This window comes from Micropterus salmoides, unplaced genomic scaffold, assembly GCF_014851395.1.
Source record: "Micropterus salmoides isolate LMB-PRFRI ecotype aquatic unplaced genomic scaffold, ASM1485139v1 Ms_hic_scaffold_8, whole genome shotgun sequence".
NCBI classification, from domain to species: Eukaryota; Metazoa; Chordata; class Actinopteri; order Centrarchiformes; family Centrarchidae; genus Micropterus; species Micropterus salmoides.
In genome coordinates this window covers 3359199-3376687 of record NW_024044570.1, presented here as the reverse complement: position 1 = coordinate 3376687, position 17489 = coordinate 3359199, and positions in this window count along the sequence as shown.

Genomic DNA, 17489 nt, shown 5'->3' with positions numbered 1-17489 from the left:
TTTTCTCAGTGGATTTGGTTTGTTTCTCAAATCGCCCTTCAACACTGAGATGATTTCTCAACAGTTTGCTGAAACAGCGTCACAGTGATTACCTGCTGGAACCTGCTCAGTTAATCTTTGTACCGGTGCTTCAGAGTGAACGGTCTCTGTGTTACAAACAAGATGTTTACCATGTTGTTATACAATCGTGGACTCTGGCTTTCAGCAGTACAGAGTACAGCCACCAATAGGAACAAACACTGCTTCAAAAATAAGTGGACTTCCCGTCTCCAGCCCATCAGACCTCAACAGTAAAGCCACATGACCCCAGTCACCCCCTCAACCCCTTCTTCACCCTGCTTCCATCAGGACTCAGATACAGGTCCCAGGCCTGGAAATAGATCCACACCAGTACAGGTTTTATGCCTTCAGCCGTGGCATCCTTAAATGACGCTCCACAGAACTAACTGTGGACAATAAGGTCTGTTCATATCTACATTGTAAGAGATGGGACAGGATTCACAGCTTTTACTGTTTGTGCTGTTGTGTGTTGACTGTCAACAATTGCAAAGTTAGAAATATAAAGAATCACAACAGATATCTTCACTGCAGGACACATTTACAAAAACAGAGTAATACAGACGTGTAGAAAATCTGCATATTCTGACGTGTTGAACCATTTTGCATGTAGTGAGTTATGCAGTAACCTTGATGTTTTGGTGGGTCAGACTATTCCACAGAGAACCAGTATAATACGCTGTGATCGACATGACACATTGATAATGTAGGAAACAGCAGGCAGCTGTAGCCTTTACATGAATGTGCCAACAGCCTTGGCAGTTTGTTTAAAAGGGAGAAATGTCTTGAGAAGATGACGTGGAGGCTTAACAAGTTGTTTTGAGAAGTTCACTTCTGATCTGAGAAATGTCTCAAAGCGTCCGAGAAAAAACTGTAATCTCCACAGGAAAAACTGTTCTTCCTGCTCAGACACGTCCGGCAGCAGTTTGAGGGTTGTTGTTTCTACAGTTTCTGATCTACAGTTGCACAGAACAAAGTCTATTACATCACCATCAGCTCTCACCGTCTGAGACCACCGTCTGGCCTTTTGTGTGTTGGTCTATGCGTTTGTGTGGAGGCTATTTAGTTTCGGGTTGAAATAACTTCCTTACTTACGTGACTTAAATTGCGTAAATAAGTTAGTTAACTTATGTGACATCACTAACAGCAATCAATGTTGACTTTTTGTTTCAGACAGGAAACAAACACCAGTATCCTGGGTGGCGATGACGCAGTGGATGAGACATATGCCTTTGGTGTGGGAGACCTGCGGTTTGATTCCCACTGTGACACATCTTTTAATGTGTCCCTGCAAAAGACACGTAGTAGCTCCAGAGGCGTGAAACCTCTGACATAGCAGTTGTAAGTCGCTTTGACTAAAACTGTCAGCTAAATGTAACAATGTCCTCACTAAAAGTCTCGTTTTTGGACCACCCGTCCACCCCACCCTTCTCCTTATAGTAGTACTTTTACCGTTAAACGACATGTGTGTTGGTACCAGACGTAGAAAGACGTGACAAAGCATAGCTATATGATGCTCTGGGAATAAGAACGGGCTGGTCTTTTTCGGTGGACCAGTATCTGTCTTAGTGTGTTCTTGGGTTTCAAAAACACAGCGATGTGGTGTTTGTTGCTTCTCTGATACTCCAGACATGTATGGAATCACAATGTTGGTGCATTTATTCTTCTTCTCTTTTCACAAAGGTCCAGTTCGGGTATCCACAAGCTGAAAGTGCCTCCTCCAGGCTTACGCTCCAGTGGGAGGTGGGAATCGAACAGTAAGTATAGCCCTGTGTGTGTGGGTTTCCTGTTTACTCAGATGTGCATGGCACAGTCCAAAAACAGCCATCATGATGAAGATACAGATCTCAGAAGAGAGAAAGAAGAAGACGATCCTGACTCCAGATCCTGGATCAGTGTCAAGGCTGGATCCACAGAAACAGTCTGTGGTGATGATGCTGGAACCAGAGAGACACTTATGGAATGAGAGGAGTCAGGGGGTTACCTGAGTCTGTGCTATTACCTGAGTCTGTGCTGTTATCTGAGTCTGTGCTGTTAACTGAGTCTGTGCTATTACCTGAGTCTGTGCTGTTACCTGACTCTGTGCTATTACCTGAGTCTGTGCTGTTACCTGTGTCTGTGCTGTTAGCTGTGTCTGTGCTATTACCTGTGTCTGTGCTATTACCTGTGTCTGTGCTGTTATCTGTGTCTGTGCTGTTACCTGTGTCTGTGCTATTACCTGAGTCTGTGCTGTTATCTGAGTCTGTGCTGTTAGCTGTGTCTGTGCTGTTACCTGAGTCTGTGCTGTTACCTGAGTCTGTGCTGTTACCTGTGTCTGTGCTGTTACCTGTGTCTGTGCTGTTAGCTGTGTCTGTGCTGTTACCTGAGTCTGTGTTGTTACGTGATTCTGTGCTGTTACCTGATTCTGTGCTGTTACCTGAGTCTGTGCTGTTACCTGTGTCTGTGCTGTTTCCTGTGTCTGTGCTATTACCTGAGTCTGTGCTGTTACCTGTGTCTGTGCTATTACCTGAGTCTGTGCTGTTATCTGAGTCTGTGCTGTTACCTGAGTCTGTGCTGTTACCTGTGTCTGTGCTGTTACCTGTGTCTGTGCTATTTCCTGAGTCTGTGCTGTTACCTGTGTCTGTGCTGTTACCTGTGTCTGTGCTGTTACCTGAGTCTGTGCTGTTACCTGATTCTGTGCTGTTACCTGTGTCTGTGCTGTTAGCTGTGTCTGTGCTATTACCTGAGTCTGTGCTGTTATCTGTGTCTGTGCTGTTACCTGAGTCTGTGCTATTAGCTGTGTCAGTGCTGTTAGCTGAGTCTGTGCTGTTACGTGATTCTGTGCTGTTACCTGTGTCTGTGCTGTTACCTGAGTCTGTGCTGTCAGCTGTGTCAGTGCTGTTACCTGTGTCTGTGCTGTCAGCTGTGTCTGTGCTGTTACCTGAGTCTGTGCTGTTACCTGAGTCTTTGCTGTTATCTGTGTCTGTGCTGTTACCTGATTATGTGCTGTTACCTGAGTCTGTGCTGTTATCTGTGTCTGTGCTGTTATCTGTGTCTGTGCTGTTACCTGATTATGTGCTGTTACCTGAGTCTGTGCTGTCAGCTGTGTCAGTGCTGTTACCTGTGTCTGTGCTGTCAGCTGTGTCTGTGCTGTTACCTGAGTCTGTGCTGTTACCTGAGTCTTTGCTGTTATCTGTGTCTGTGCTGTTACCTGATTTTGTGCTGTTACCTGTGTCTGTGCTGTTACCTGATTCTGTGCTGTTACCTGAGTCTGTGCTGTTATGTGATTCTGTGCTGTTACGTGATTCTGTGCTGTTACCTGAGTCTGTGCTATTAGCTGTGTCAGTGCTGTTAGCTGAGTCTCTGCTGTTACCTGTATCTGTGCTGTTACCTGAGTCTGTGCTGTTACCTGAGTCTTTGCTGTTATCTGTGTCTGTGCTGTTACCTGATTTTGTGCTGTTACCTGTGTCTGTGCTGTTACCTGATTCTGTGCTGTTACCTGAGTCTGTGCTGTTATGTGATTCTGTGCTGTTACGTGATTCTGTGCTGTTACCTGAGTCTGTGCTATTAGCTGTGTCAGTGCTGTTAGCTGAGTCTCTGCTGTTACCTGTATCTGTGCTGTTACGTGATTCTGTGCTGTTACCTGAGTCTGTGTTGTTACGTGATTCTCTGCTGTTACCTGTGTCTGTGCTGTTACCTGAGTCTGTGCTGTTACCTGATTCTGTGCTGTTACCTGATTCTGTGCTGTTACCTGTGTCCGTGCTGTTACCTGAGTCTGAGTTGTTACTTGATTCTGTGCTGTTACCTGATTCTGTGCTGTAACGTGATTCTGTGCTATTAGCTGTGTCTGTGCTGTTACCTGTGTCTGTGCTGTTAGCTGTGTCTGTGCTGTTACCTGAGTCTGTGCTATTAGCTGTGTCTGTGCTGTTACCTGAGTCTCTGCTGTTACCTGTGTCTGTGCTGTTACCTGAATCTGTGCTGTCAGCTGAGTCTGTGCTGTTACGTGATTCTGTGCTATTACCTGTGTCTGTGCTGTTACCTGAGTCTTTGCTGTCAGCTGTGTCAGTGCTGTTACCTGAGTCTGTGCTGGTACCTGATTCTGTGCTGTTACCTGTGTCTGTGCTGTTACCTGAGTCTGTGCTGTTACCTGAGTCTGTGTTGTTACGTGATTCTCTGCTGTTACCTGTGTCTGTGCTGTTACCTGAGTCTGTGCTGTTACCTGATTCTATGCTGTTACCTGATTCTGTGCTGTTACCTGAGTCTGAGTTGTTACGTGATTCTGCGCTGTTACCTGTGTCTGTGCTGTTATGTGATTCTGTGCTGTTACCTGAGTCTGTGCTGTTACCTGTGTCTGTGCTGTTAGCTGTGTCTGTGCTGTTACCTGAGTCTGTGCTGTTACCTGTGTCTTTGCTGTTACCTGAGTCTGTGCTGTTACGTGATTCTGTGCTGTTACCTGAGTCTGTGCTGTTACCTGAGTCTGTGCTGAGTCTGTGCTGTTACCTGAGTCTGTGCTGTTACCTGAGTCTGTGTTGTTACGTGATTCTCTGCTGTTACCTGTGTCTGTGCTGTTACCTGAGTCTGTGCTGTTACCTGATTCTATGCTGTTACCTGATTCTGTGCTGTTACCTGAGTCTGAGTTGTTACGTGATTCTGCGCTGTTACCTGTGTCTGTGCTGTTATGTGATTCTGTGCTGTTACCTGAGTCTGTGCTGTTACCTGTGTCTGTGCTGTTAGCTGTGTCTGTGCTGTTACCTGAGTCTGTGCTGTTACCTGTGTCTTTGCTGTTACCTGAGTCTGTGCTGTTACGTGATTCTGTGCTGTTACCTGAGTCTGTGCTGTTACCTGAGTCTGTGCTGAGTCTGTGCTGTTACCTGAGTCTGTGCTGTTACCTGTGTCTGTGCTGTTACCTGAGTCTGTGCTGTTACCTGTGTCTGTGCTGTTATGTGATTCTGTGCTGTTACCTGAGTCTGTGCTGTTACCTGTGTCTGTGCTGTTAGCTGTGTCTGTGCTGTTACCTGTGTCTGTGCTGTTACCTGTGTCTGTGCTGTTAGCTGTGTCTGTGCTGTTACCTGATTCTGTGCTGTTACATGATTCTGTGCTGTTACCTGAGTCTGTGCTGTTACCTGAGTCTGTGCTGTCAGCTGTGTCAGTGCTGTTACCTGTGTCTGTGCTGTCAGCTGTGTCTGTGCTGTTACCTGAGTCTGTGCTGTTACCTGAGTCTTTGCTGTTATCTGTGTCTGTGCTGTTACCTGATTCTGTGCTGTTACCTGAGTCTGTGCTGTTACCTGAGTTTGTGCTGTTACCTGAGTCTTTGCTGTTATCTGTGTCTGTGCTGTTACCTGATTCTGTGCTGTTACCTGAGTCTGTGCTGTCAGCTGTGTCAGTGCTGTTACCTGAGTCTGAGTTGTTACGTGATTCTGTGCTGTTACCTGATTCTGTGCTGTAACGTGATTCTGTGCTATTAGCTGTGTCTGTGCTGTTACCTGTGTCTGTGCTGTTAGCTGTGTCTGTGCTGTTACCTGAGTCTGTGCTATTAGCTGTGTCTGTGCTGTTACCTGAGTCTGTGCTGTCAGCTGTGTCAGTGCTGTTATGTGATTCTGTGCTGTTTCCTGATTCTGTGCTGTTACCTGTGTCTGTGCTGTTACCTGAGTCTGTGCTATTAGCTGTGTCAGTGCTGTTAGCTGAGTCTCTGCTGTTACCTGTATCTGTGCTGTTACGTGATTCTGTGCTGTTACCTGAGTCTGTGTTGTTACGTGATTCTCTGCTGTTACCTGTGTCTGTGCTGTTACCTGTGTCTGTGCTGTTAGCTGTGTCTGTGCTGTTACCTGAGTCTGTGCTGTTAGCTGTGTCTGTGCTGTTACCTGAGTCTGTGCTGTTACCTGTGTCTGTGCTGTTACCTGAGTCTGTGCTGTTACGTGATTCTGTGCTGTTACCTGAGTCTGTGCTGTTACCTGAGTCTGTGCTGAGTCTGTGCTGTTACCTGAGTCTGTGCTGTTACCTGTGTCTGTGCTGTTACCTGTGTCTGTGCTGTTACCTGTGTCTGTGCTGTTATGTGATTCTGTGCTGTTACCTGAGTCTGTGCTGTTACCTGTGTCTGTGCTGTTAGCTGTGTCTGTGCTGTTACCTGTGTCTGTGCTGTTACCTGTGTCTGTGCTGTTAGCTGTGTCTGTGCTGTTACCTGATTCTGTGCTGTTACATGATTCTGTGCTGTTACCTGAGTCTGTGCTTTTACCTGTGTCTGTGCTGTTAGCTGTGTCTGTGCTGTTACCTGTGTCTGTGCTGTTACCTGTGTCTGTGCTGTTAGCTGTGTCTGTGCTGTTACCTGAGTCTTTGCTGTTATCTGTGTCAGTGCTGTTACCTGATTCTGTGCTGTTACCTGAGTCTGTGCTGAGTCTGTGCTGTTACCTGAGTCTGTGCTGTTACCTGTGTCTGTGCTGTTACCTGTGTCTGTGCTGTTAGCTGTGTCTGTGCTGTTACCTGAGTCTGTGTTGTTACGTGATTCTGTGCTGTTACCTGATTCTGTGCTGTTACCTGAGTCTGTGCTGTTACCTGTGTCTGTGCTGTTTCCTGTGTCTGTGCTATTACCTGAGTCTGTGCTGTTACCTGTGTCTGTGCTGTTATCTGAGTCTGTGCTGTTACCTGAGTCTGTGCTGTTACCTGTGTCTGTGCTGTTACCTGAGTCTGTGCTATTACCTGTATCTGTGCTGTTACCTGTGTCTGTGCTGTTAGCTGTGTCTGTGCTATTACCTGAGTCTGTGCTGTTATCTGTGTCTGTGCTGTTAGCTGTGTCTGTGCTATTTCCTGAGTCTGTGCTGTTACCTGTGTCTGTGCTGTTACCTGTGTCTGTGCTGTTACCTGAGTCTGTGCTGTTACCTGATTCTGTGCTGTTACCTGTGTCTGTGCTGTTAGCTGTGTCTGTGCTATTACCTGAGTCTGTGCTGTTATCTGTGTCTGTGCTGTTACCTGAGTCTGTGCTATTAGCTGTGTCAGTGCTGTTAGCTGAGTCTGTGCTGTTACGTGATTCTGTGCTGTTACCTGTGTCTGTGCTGTTACCTGAGTCTGTGCTGTCAGCTGTGTCAGTGCTGTTACCTGTGTCTGTGCTGTCAGCTGTGTCTGTGCTGTTACCTGAGTCTGTGCTGTTACCTGAGTCTTTGCTGTTATCTGTGTCTGTGCTGTTACCTGATTATGTGCTGTTACCTGAGTCTGTGCTGTTATCTGTGTCTGTGCTGTTATCTGTGTCTGTGCTGTTACCTGATTATGTGCTGTTACCTGAGTCTGTGCTGTCAGCTGTGTCAGTGCTGTTACCTGTGTCTGTGCTGTCAGCTGTGTCTGTGCTGTTACCTGAGTCTGTGCTGTTACCTGAGTCTTTTCTGTTATCTGTGTCTGTGCTGTTACCTGATTTTGTGCTGTTACCTGTGTCTGTGCTGTTACCTGATTCTGTGCTGTTACCTGAGTCTGTGCTGTTATGTGATTCTGTGCTGTTACGTGATTCTGTGCTGTTACCTGAGTCTGTGCTATTAGCTGTGTCAGTGCTGTTAGCTGAGTCTCTGCTGTTACCTGTATCTGTGCTGTTACGTGATTCTGTGCTGTTACCTGAGTCTGTGTTGTTACGTGATTCTCTGCTGTTACCTGTGTCTGTGCTGTTACCTGAGTCTGTGCTGTTACCTGATTCTGTGCTGTTACCTGATTCTGTGCTGTTACCTGTGTCTGTGCTGTTACCTGAGTCTGAGTTGTTACGTGATTCTGTGCTGTTACCTGATTCTGTGCTGTAACGTGATTCTGTGCTATTAGCTGTGTCTGTGCTGTTACCTGTGTCTGTGCTGTTAGCTGTGTCTGTGCTGTTACCTGAGTCTGTGCTATTAGCTGTGTCTGTGCTGTTACCTGAGTCTCTGCTGTTACTGTGTCTGTGCTGTTACCTGAATCTGTGCTGTCAGCTGAGTCTGTGCTGTTACGTGATTCTGTGCTATTACCTGTGTCTGTGCTGTTACCTGAGTCTGTGCTGTCAGCTGTGTCAGCTGTTACCTGAGTCTGTGCTGGTACCTGATTCTGTGCTGTTACCTGTGTCTGTGCTGTTACCTGAGTCTTTGCTGTTACCTGAGTCTGTGTTGTTACGTGATTCTCTGCTGTTACCTGTGTCTGTGCTGTTACCTGAGTCTGTGCTGTTACCTGATTCTATGCTGTTACCTGATTCTGTGCTGTTACCTGAGTCTGAGTTGTTACGTGATTCTGCGCTGTTACCTGTGTCTGTGCTGTTATGTGATTCTGTGCTGTTATGAGTCTGTGCTGTTACCTGTGTCTGTGCTGTTAGCTGTGTCTGTGCTGTTACCTGAGTCTGTGCTGTTACCTGTGTCTGTGCTGTTACCTGAGTCTGTGCTGTTACGCTATTCTGTGCTGTTACCTGAGTCTGTGCTGTTACCTGAGTCTGTGCTGAGTCTGTGCTGTTACCTGAGTCTGTGCTGTTACCTGTGTCTGTGCTGTTACCTGAGTCTGTGCTGTTACCTGTGTCTGTGCTGTTATGTGATTCTGTGCTGTTACCTGAGTCTGTGCTGTTACCTGTGTCTGTGCTGTTAGCTGTGTCTGTGCTGTTACCTGTGTCTGTGCTGTTACCTGTGTCTGTGCTGTTACCTGTGTCTGTGCTGTTAGCTGTGTCTGTGCTATTACCTGAGTCTGTGCTGTTATCTGTGTCTGTGCTGTTACCTGAGTCTGTGCTATTAGCTGTGTCAGTGCTGTTAGCTGAGTCTGTGCTGTTACGTGATTCTGTGCTGTTACCTGTGTCTGTGCTGTTACCTGAGTCTGTGCTGTCAGCTGTGTCAGTGCTGTTACCTGTGTCTGTGCTGTCAGCTGTGTCTGTGCTGTTACCTGAGTCTGTGCTGTTACCTGAGTCTTTGCTGTTATCTGTGTCTGTGCTGTTACCTGATTATGTGCTGTTACCTGAGTCTGTGCTGTTATCTGTGTCTGTGCTGTTATCTGTGTCTGTGCTGTTACCTGATTATGTGCTGTTACCTGAGTCTGTGCTGTCAGCTGTGTCAGTGCTGTTACCTGTGTCTGTGCTGTCAGCTGTGTCTGTGCTGTTACCTGAGTCTGTGCTGTTACCTGAGTCTTTTCTGTTATCTGTGTCTGTGCTGTTACCTGATTTTGTGCTGTTACCTGTGTCTGTGCTGTTACCTGATTCTGTGCTGTTACCTGAGTCTGTGTTATGTGATTCTGTGCTGTTACGTGATTCTGTGCTGTTACCTGAGTCTGTGATTAGCTGTGTCAGTGCTGTTAGCTGAGTCTCTGCTGTTACCTGTATCTGTGCTGTTACGTGATTCTGTGCTGTTACCTGAGTCTGTGTTGTTACGTGATTCTCTGCTGTTACCTGTGTCTGTGCTGTTACCTGAGTCTGTGCTGTTACCTGATTCTGTGCTGTTACCTGATTCTGTGCTGTTACCTGTGTCTGTGCTGTTACCTGAGTCTGAGTTGTTACGTGATTCTGTGCTGTTACCTGATTCTGTGCTGTAACGTGATTCTGTGCTATTAGCTGTGTCTGTGCTGTTACCTGTGTCTGTGCTGTTAGCTGTGTCTGTGCTGTTACCTGAGTCTGTGCTATTAGCTGTGTCTGTGCTGTTACCTGAGTCTCTGCTGTTACCTGTGTCTGTGCTGTTACCTGAATCTGTGCTGTCAGCTGAGTCTGTGCTGTTACGTGATTCTGTGCTATTACCTGTGTCTGTGCTGTTACCTGAGTCTGTGCTGTCAGCTGTGTCAGTGCTGTTACCTGAGTCTGTGCTGGTACCTGATTCTGTGCTGTTACCTGTGTCTGTGCTGTTACCTGAGTCTTTGCTGTTACCTGAGTCTGTGTTGTTACGTGATTCTCTGCTGTTACCTGTGTCTGTGCTGTTACCTGAGTCTGTGCTGTTACCTGATTCTATGCTGTTACCTGATTCTGTGCTGTTACCTGAGTCTGAGTTGTTACGTGATTCTGCGCTGTTACCTGTGTCTGTGCTGTTATGTGATTCTGTGCTGTTACCTGAGTCTGTGCTGTTACCTGTGTCTGTGCTGTTAGCTGTGTCTGTGCTGTTACCTGAGTCTGTGCTGTTACCTGTGTCTGTGCTGTTACCTGAGTCTGTGCTGTTACGCTATTCTGTGCTGTTACCTGAGTCTGTGCTGTTACCTGAGTCTGTGCTGAGTCTGTGCTGTTACCTGAGTCTGTGCTGTTACCTGTGTCTGTGCTGTTACCTGAGTCTGTGCTGTTACCTGTGTCTGTGCTGTTATGTGATTCTGTGCTGTTACCTGAGTCTGTGCTGTTACCTGTGTCTGTGCTGTTAGCTGTGTCTGTGCTGTTACCTGTGTCTGTGCTGTTACCTGTGTCTGTGCTGTTAGCTGTGTCTGTGCTGTTACCTGATTCTGTGCTGTTACATGATTCTGTGCTGTTACCTGATTCTGTGCTGTTACCTGAGTCTGTGCTGTCAGCTGTGTCTGTGCTGTCAGCTGTGTCTGTGCTGTTACCTGAGTCTGTGCTGTTACCTGAGTCTTTGCTGTTATCTGTGTCTGTGCTGTTACCTGATTCTGTGCTGTTACCTGAGTCTGTGCTTTTACCTGAGTTTGTGCTGTTACCTGAGTCTTTGCTGTTATCTGTGTCTGTGCTGTTACCTGATTCTGTGCTGTTACCTGAGTCTGTGCTGTCAGCTGTGTCAGTGCTGTTACCTGAGTCTGAGGTGTTACGTGATTCTGTGCTGTTACCTGATTCTGTGCTGTAACGTGATTCTGTGCTATTAGCTGTGTCTGTGCTGTTACCTGTGTCTGTGCTGTAGCTGTGTCTGTGCTGTTACTGAGTCTGTGCTATTAGCTGTGTCTGTGCTGTTACCTGAGTCTGTGCTGTCAGCTGTGTCAGTGCTGTTATGTGATTCTGTGCTGTTACCTGATTCTGTGCTGTTACCTGTGTCTGTGCTGTTACCTGAGTCTGTGCTATTAGCTGTGTCAGTGCTGTTAGCTGAGTCTCTGCTGTTACCTGTATCTGTGCTGTTACGTGATTCTGTGCTGTTACCTGAGTCTGTGTTGTTACGTGATTCTCTGCTGTTACCTGTGTCTGTGCTGTTACCTGAGTCTGTGCTGTTACCTGATTCTGTGCTGTTACCTGATTCTGTGCTGTTACCTGTGTCCGTGCTGTTACCTGAGTCTGAGTTGTTACGTGATTCTGTGCTGTACCTGATTCTGTGCTGTAACGTGATTCTGTGCTATTAGCTGTGTCTGTGCTGTTACCTGTGTCTGTGCTTTTAGCTGTGTCTGTGCTGTTACCTGAGTCTGTGCTATTAGCTGTGTCTGTGCTGTTACCTGAGTCTCTGCTGTTACCTGTGTCTGTGCTGTTACCTGAATCTGTGCTGTCAGCTGAGTCTGTGCTGTTACGTGATTCTGTGCTATTACCTGTGTCTGTGCTGTTACCTGAGTCTGTGCTGTCAGCTGTGTCAGTGCTGTTACCTGAGTCTGTGCTGGTACCTGATTCTGTGCTGTTACCTGTGTCTGTGCTGTTACCTGAGTCTTTGCTGTTACCTGAGTCTGTGTTGTTACGTGATTCTCTGCTGTTACCTGTGTCTGTGCTGTTACCTGAGTCTGTGCTGTTACCTGATTCTATGCTGTTACCTGATTCTGTGCTGTTACCTGAGTCTGAGTTGTTACGTGATTCTGCGCTGTTACCTGTCTGTTGTTATGTGATTCTGTGCTGTTACCTGAGTCTGTGCTGTTACCTGTGTCTGTGCTGTTAGCTGTGTCTGTGCTGTTACCTGAGTCTGTGCTGTTACCTGTGTCTGTGCTGTTACCTGAGTCTGTGCTGTTACGTGATTCTGTGCTGTTACCTGAGTCTGTTCTGTTACCTGAGTCTGTGCTGAGTCTGTGCTGTTACCTGAGTCTGTGCTGTTACCTGTGTCTGTGCTGTTACCTGAGTCTGTGCTGTTACCTGTGTCTGTGCTGTTATGTGATTCTGTGCTGTTACCTGAGTCTGTGCTGTTACCTGTGTCTGTGCTGTTAGCTGTGTCTGTGCTGTTACCTGTGTCTGTGCTGTTACCTGTGTCTGTGCTGTTAGCTGTGTCTGTGCTGTTACCTGATTCTGTGCTGTTACATGATTCTGTGCTGTTACCTGAGTCTGTGCTGTTACCTGAGTCTGTGCTGTCAGCTGTGTCAGTGCTGTTACCTGTGTCTGTGCTGTCAGCTGTGTCTGTGCTGTTACCTGATTCTGTGCTGTTACATGATTCTGTGCTGTTACCTGAGTCTGTGCTTTTACCTGTGTCTGTGCTGTTAGCTGTGTCTGTGCTGTTACCTGTGTCTGTGCTGTTACCTGTGTCTGTGCTGTTAGCTGTGTCTGTGCTGTTACCTGAGTCTTTGCTGTTATCTGTGTCAGTGCTGTTACCTGATTCTGTGCTGTTACCTGAGTCTGTGCTGAGTCTGTGCTGTTACCTGAGTCTGTGCTGTTACCTGTGTCTGTGCTGTTACCTGTGTCTGTGCTGTTAGCTGTGTCTGTGCTGTTACCTGAGTCTGTGTTGTTACGTGATTCTGTGCTGTTACCTGATTCTGTGCTGTTACCTGAGTCTGTGCTGTTACCTGTGTCTGTGCTGTTTCCTGTGTCTGTGCTATTACCTGAGTCTGTGCTGTTACCTGTGTCTGTGCTATTACCTGAGTCTGTGCTGTTATCTGAGTCTGTGCTGTTACCTGAGTCTGTGCTGTTACCTGTGTCTGTGCTGTTACCTGAGTCTGTGCTATTACCTGTATCTGTGCTGTTACCTGTGTCTGTGCTGTTAGCTGTGTCTGTGCTATTACCTGAGTCTGTGCTGTTATCTGTGTCTGTGCTGTTAGCTGTGTCTGTGCTATTTCCTGAGTCTGTGCTGTTACCTGTGTCTGTGCTGTTACCTGTGTCTGTGCTGTTACCTGAGTCTGTGCTGTTACCTGATTCTGTGCTGTTACCTGTGTCTGTGCTGTTAGCTGTGTCTGTGCTATTACCTGAGTCTGTGCTGTTATCTGTGTCTGTGCTGTTACCTGAGTCTGTGCTATTAGCTGTGTCAGTGCTGTTAGCTGAGTCTGTGCTGTTACGTGATTCTGTGCTGTTACCTGTGTCTGTGCTGTTACCTGAGTCTGTGCTGTCAGCTGTGTCAGTGCTGTTACCTGTGTCTGTGCTGTCAGCTGTGTCTGTGCTGTACCTGAGTCTGTGCTGTTACCTGAGTCTTTGCTGTTATCTGTGTCTGTGCTGTTACCTGATTATGTGCTGTTACCTGAGTCTGTGCTGTTATCTGTGTCTGTGCTGTTATCTGTGTCTGTGCTGTTACCTGATTATGTGCTGTTACCTGAGTCTGTGCTGTCAGCTGTGTCAGTGCTGTTACCTGTGTCTGTGCTGTCAGCTGTGTCTGTGCTGTTACCTGAGTCTGTGCTGTTACCTGAGTCTTTTCTGTTATCTGTGTCTGTGCTGTTACCTGATTTTGTGCTGTTACCTGTGTCTGTGCTGTTACCTGATTCTGTGCTGTTACCTGAGTCTGTGTTATGTGATTCTGTGCTGTTACGTGATTCTGTGCTGTTACCTGAGTCTGTGCTATTAGCTGTGTCAGTGCTGTTAGCTGAGTCTCTGCTGTTACCTGTATCTGTGCTGTTACGTGATTCTGTGCTGTTACCTGAGTCTGTGTTGTTACGTGATTCTCTGCTGTTACCTGTGTCTGTGCTGTTACCTGAGTCTGTGCTGTTACCTGATTCTGTGCTGTTACCTGATTCTGTGCTGTTACCTGTGTCTGTGCTGTTACCTGAGTCTGAGTTGTTACGTGATTCTGTGCTGTTACCTGATTCTGTGCTGTAACGTGATTCTGTGCTATTAGCTGTGTCTGTGCTGTTACCTGTGTCTGTGCTGTTAGCTGTGTCTGTGCTGTTACCTGAGTCTGTGCTATTAGCTGTGTCTGTGCTGTTACCTGAGTCTCTGCTGTTACCTGTGTCTGTGCTGTTACCTGAATCTGTGCTGTCAGCTGAGTCTGTGCTGTTACGTGATTCTGTGCTATTACCTGTGTCTGTGCTGTTACCTGAGTCTGTGCTGTCAGCTGTGTCAGTGCTGTTACCTGAGTCTGTGCTGGTACCTGATTCTGTGCTGTTACCTGTGTCTGTGCTGTTACCTGAGTCTTTGCTGTTACCTGAGTCTGTGTTGTTACGTGATTCTCTGCTGTTACCTGTGTCTGTGCTGTTACCTGAGTCTGTGCTGTTACCTGATTCTATGCTGTTACCTGATTCTGTGCTGTTACCTGAGTCTGAGTTGTTACGTGATTCTGCGCTGTTACCTGTGTCTGTGCTGTTATGTGATTCTGTGCTGTTACCTGAGTCTGTGCTGTTACCTGTGTCTGTGCTGTTAGCTGTGTCTGTGCTGTTACCTGAGTCTGTGCTGTTACCTGTGTCTGTGCTGTTACCTGAGTCTGTGCTGTTACGCTATTCTGTGCTGTTACCTGAGTCTGTGCTGTTACTGAGTCTGTGCTGAGTCTGTGCTGTTACCTGAGTCTGTGCTGTTACCTGTGTCTGTGCTGTTACCTGAGTCTGTGCTGTTACCTGTGTCTGTGCTGTTATGTGATTCTGTGCTGTTACCTGAGTCTGTGCTGTTACCTGTGTCTGTGCTGTTAGCTGTGTCTGTGCTGTTACCTGTGTCTGTGCTGTTACCTGTGTCTGTGCTGTTAGCTGTGTCTGTGCTGTTACCTGATTCTGTGCTGTTACATGATTCTGTGCTGTTACCTGATTCTGTGCTGTTACCTGAGTCTGTGCTGTCAGCTGTGTCTGTGCTGTCAGCTGTGTCTGTGCTGTTACCTGAGTCTGTGCTGTTACCTGAGTCTTTGCTGTTATCTGTGTCTGTGCTGTTACCTGATTCTGTGCTGTTACCTGAGTCTGTGCTTTTACCTGAGTTTGTGCTGTTACCTGAGTCTTTGCTGTTATCTGTGTCTGTGCTGTTACCTGATTCTGTGCTGTTACCTGAGTCTGTGCTGTCAGCTGTGTCAGTGCTGTTACTGAGTCTGAGGTGTTACGTGATTCTGTGCTGTTACCTGATTCTGTGCTGTAACGTGATTCTGTGCTATTAGCTGTGTCTGTGCTGTTACCTGTGTCTGTGCTGTTAGCTGTGTCTGTGCTGTTACCTGAGTCTGTGCTATTAGCTGTGTCTGTGCTGTTACCTGAGTCTGTGCTGTCAGCTGTGTCAGTGCTGTTATGTGATTCTGTGCTGTTACCTGATTCTGTGCTGTTACCTGTGTCTGTGCTGTTACCTGAGTCTGTGCTATTAGCTGTGTCAGTGCTGTTAGCTGAGTCTCTGCTGTTACCTGTATCTGTGCTGTTACGTGATTCTGTGCTGTTACCTGAGTCTGTGTTGTTACGTGATTCTCTGCTGTTACCTGTGTCTGTGCTGTTACCTGAGTCTGTGCTGTTACCTGATTCTGTGCTGTTACCTGATTCTGTGCTGTTACCTGTGTCCGTGCTGTTACCTGAGTCTGAGTTGTTACGTGATTCTGTGCTGTTACCTGATTCTGTGCTGTAACGTGATTCTGTGCTATTAGCTGTGTCTGTGCTGTTACCTGTGTCTGTGCTTTTAGCTGTGTCTGTGCTGTTACCTGAGTCTGTGCTATTAGCTGTGTCTGTGCTGTTACCTGAGTCTCTGCTGTTACCTGTGTCTGTGCTGTTACCTGAATCTGTGCTGTCAGCTGAGTCTGTGCTGTTACGTGATTCTGTGCTATTACCTGTGTCTGTGCTGTTACCTGAGTCTGTGCTGTCAGCTGTGTCAGTGCTGTTACCTGAGTCTGTGCTGGTACCTGATTCTGTGCTGTTACCTGTGTCTGTGCTGTTACCTGAGTCTTTGCTGTTACCTGAGTCTGTGTTGTTACGTGATTCTCTGCTGTTACCTGTGTCTGTGCTGTTACCTGAGTCTGTGCTGTTACCTGATTCTATGCTGTTACCTGATTCTGTGCTGTTACCTGAGTCTGAGTTGTTACGTGATTCTGCGCTGTTACCTGTGTCTGTGCTGTTATGTGATTCTGTGCTGTTACCTGAGTCTGTGCTGTTACCTGTGTCTGTGCTGTTAGCTGTGTCTGTGCTGTTACCTGAGTCTGTGCTGTTACCTGTGTCTGTGCTGTTACCTGAGTCTGTGCTGTTACGTGATTCTGTGCTGTTACCTGAGTCTGTTCTGTTACCTGAGTCTGTGCTGAGTCTGTGCTGTTACCTGAGTCTGTGCTGTTACCTGTGTCTGTGCTGTTACCTGAGTCTGTGCTGTTACCTGTGTCTGTGCTGTTATGTGATTCTGTGCTGTTACCTGAGTCTGTGCTGTTACCTGTGTCTGTGCTGTTAGCTGTGTCTGTGCTGTTACCTGTGTCTGTGCTGTTACCTGTGTCTGTGCTGTTAGCTGTGTCTGTGCTGTTACCTGATTCTGTGCTGTTACATGATTCTGTGCTGTTACCTGAGTCTGTGCTGTTACCTGAGTCTGTGCTGTCAGCTGTGTCAGTGCTGTTACCTGTGTCTGTGCTGTCAGCTGTGTCTGTGCTGTTACCTGAGTCTGTGCTGTTACCTGAGTCTTTGCTGTTATCTGTGTCTGTGCTGTTACCTGATTCTGTGCTGTTACCTGAGTCTGTGCTGTTACCTGAGTTTGTGCTGTTACCTGAGTCTTTGCTGTTATCTGTGTCTGTGCTGTTACCTGATTCTGTGCTGTTACCTGAGTCTGTGCTGTCAGCTGTGTCAGTGCTGTTACCTGAGTCTGAGGTGTTACGTGATTCTGTGCTGTTACCTGATTCTGTGCTGTAACGTGATTCTGTGCTATTAGCTGTGTCTGTGCTGTTACCTGTGTCTGTGCTGTTAGCTGTGTCTGTGCTGTTACCTGAGTCTGTGCTATTAGCTGTGTCTGTGCTGTTACCTGAGTCTGTGCTGTCAGCTGTGTCAGTGCTGTTACCTGATTCTGTGCTGTTACCTGTGTCTGTGCTGTTACCTGAGTCTGTGCTATTAGCTGTGTCAGTGCTGTTAGCTGAGTCTCTGCTGTTACCTGTATCTGTGCTGTTACGTGATTCTGTGCTGTTACCTGAGTCTGTGTTGTTACGTGATTCTCTGCTGTTACCTGTGTCTGTGCTGTTACCTGAGTCTGTGCTGTTACCTGATTCTGTGCTGTTACCTGATTCTGTGCTGTTACGTGATTCTGTGCTGTTACCTGTGTCCGAGTTGTTACGTGATTCTGTGCTGTTACCTGTGTCTGTGCTGTTACGTGATTCTGTGCTATTAGCATTGTCTGTGCTGTTACCTGTGTCTGTGCTGTTAGCTGTGTCTGTGCTGTTACGTGATTCTGTGCTGTTACCTGTGTCTGTGCTGTTACCTGAGTCTGTGCTGTCAGCTGTGTCAGTGCTGTTATGTGATTCTGTGCTGTTACCTGATTCTGTGCTGTTACCTGTGTCTGTGCTGTTACCTGAGTCTGTGCTGTTACCTGAGTCTGTGTTGTTACGTGATTC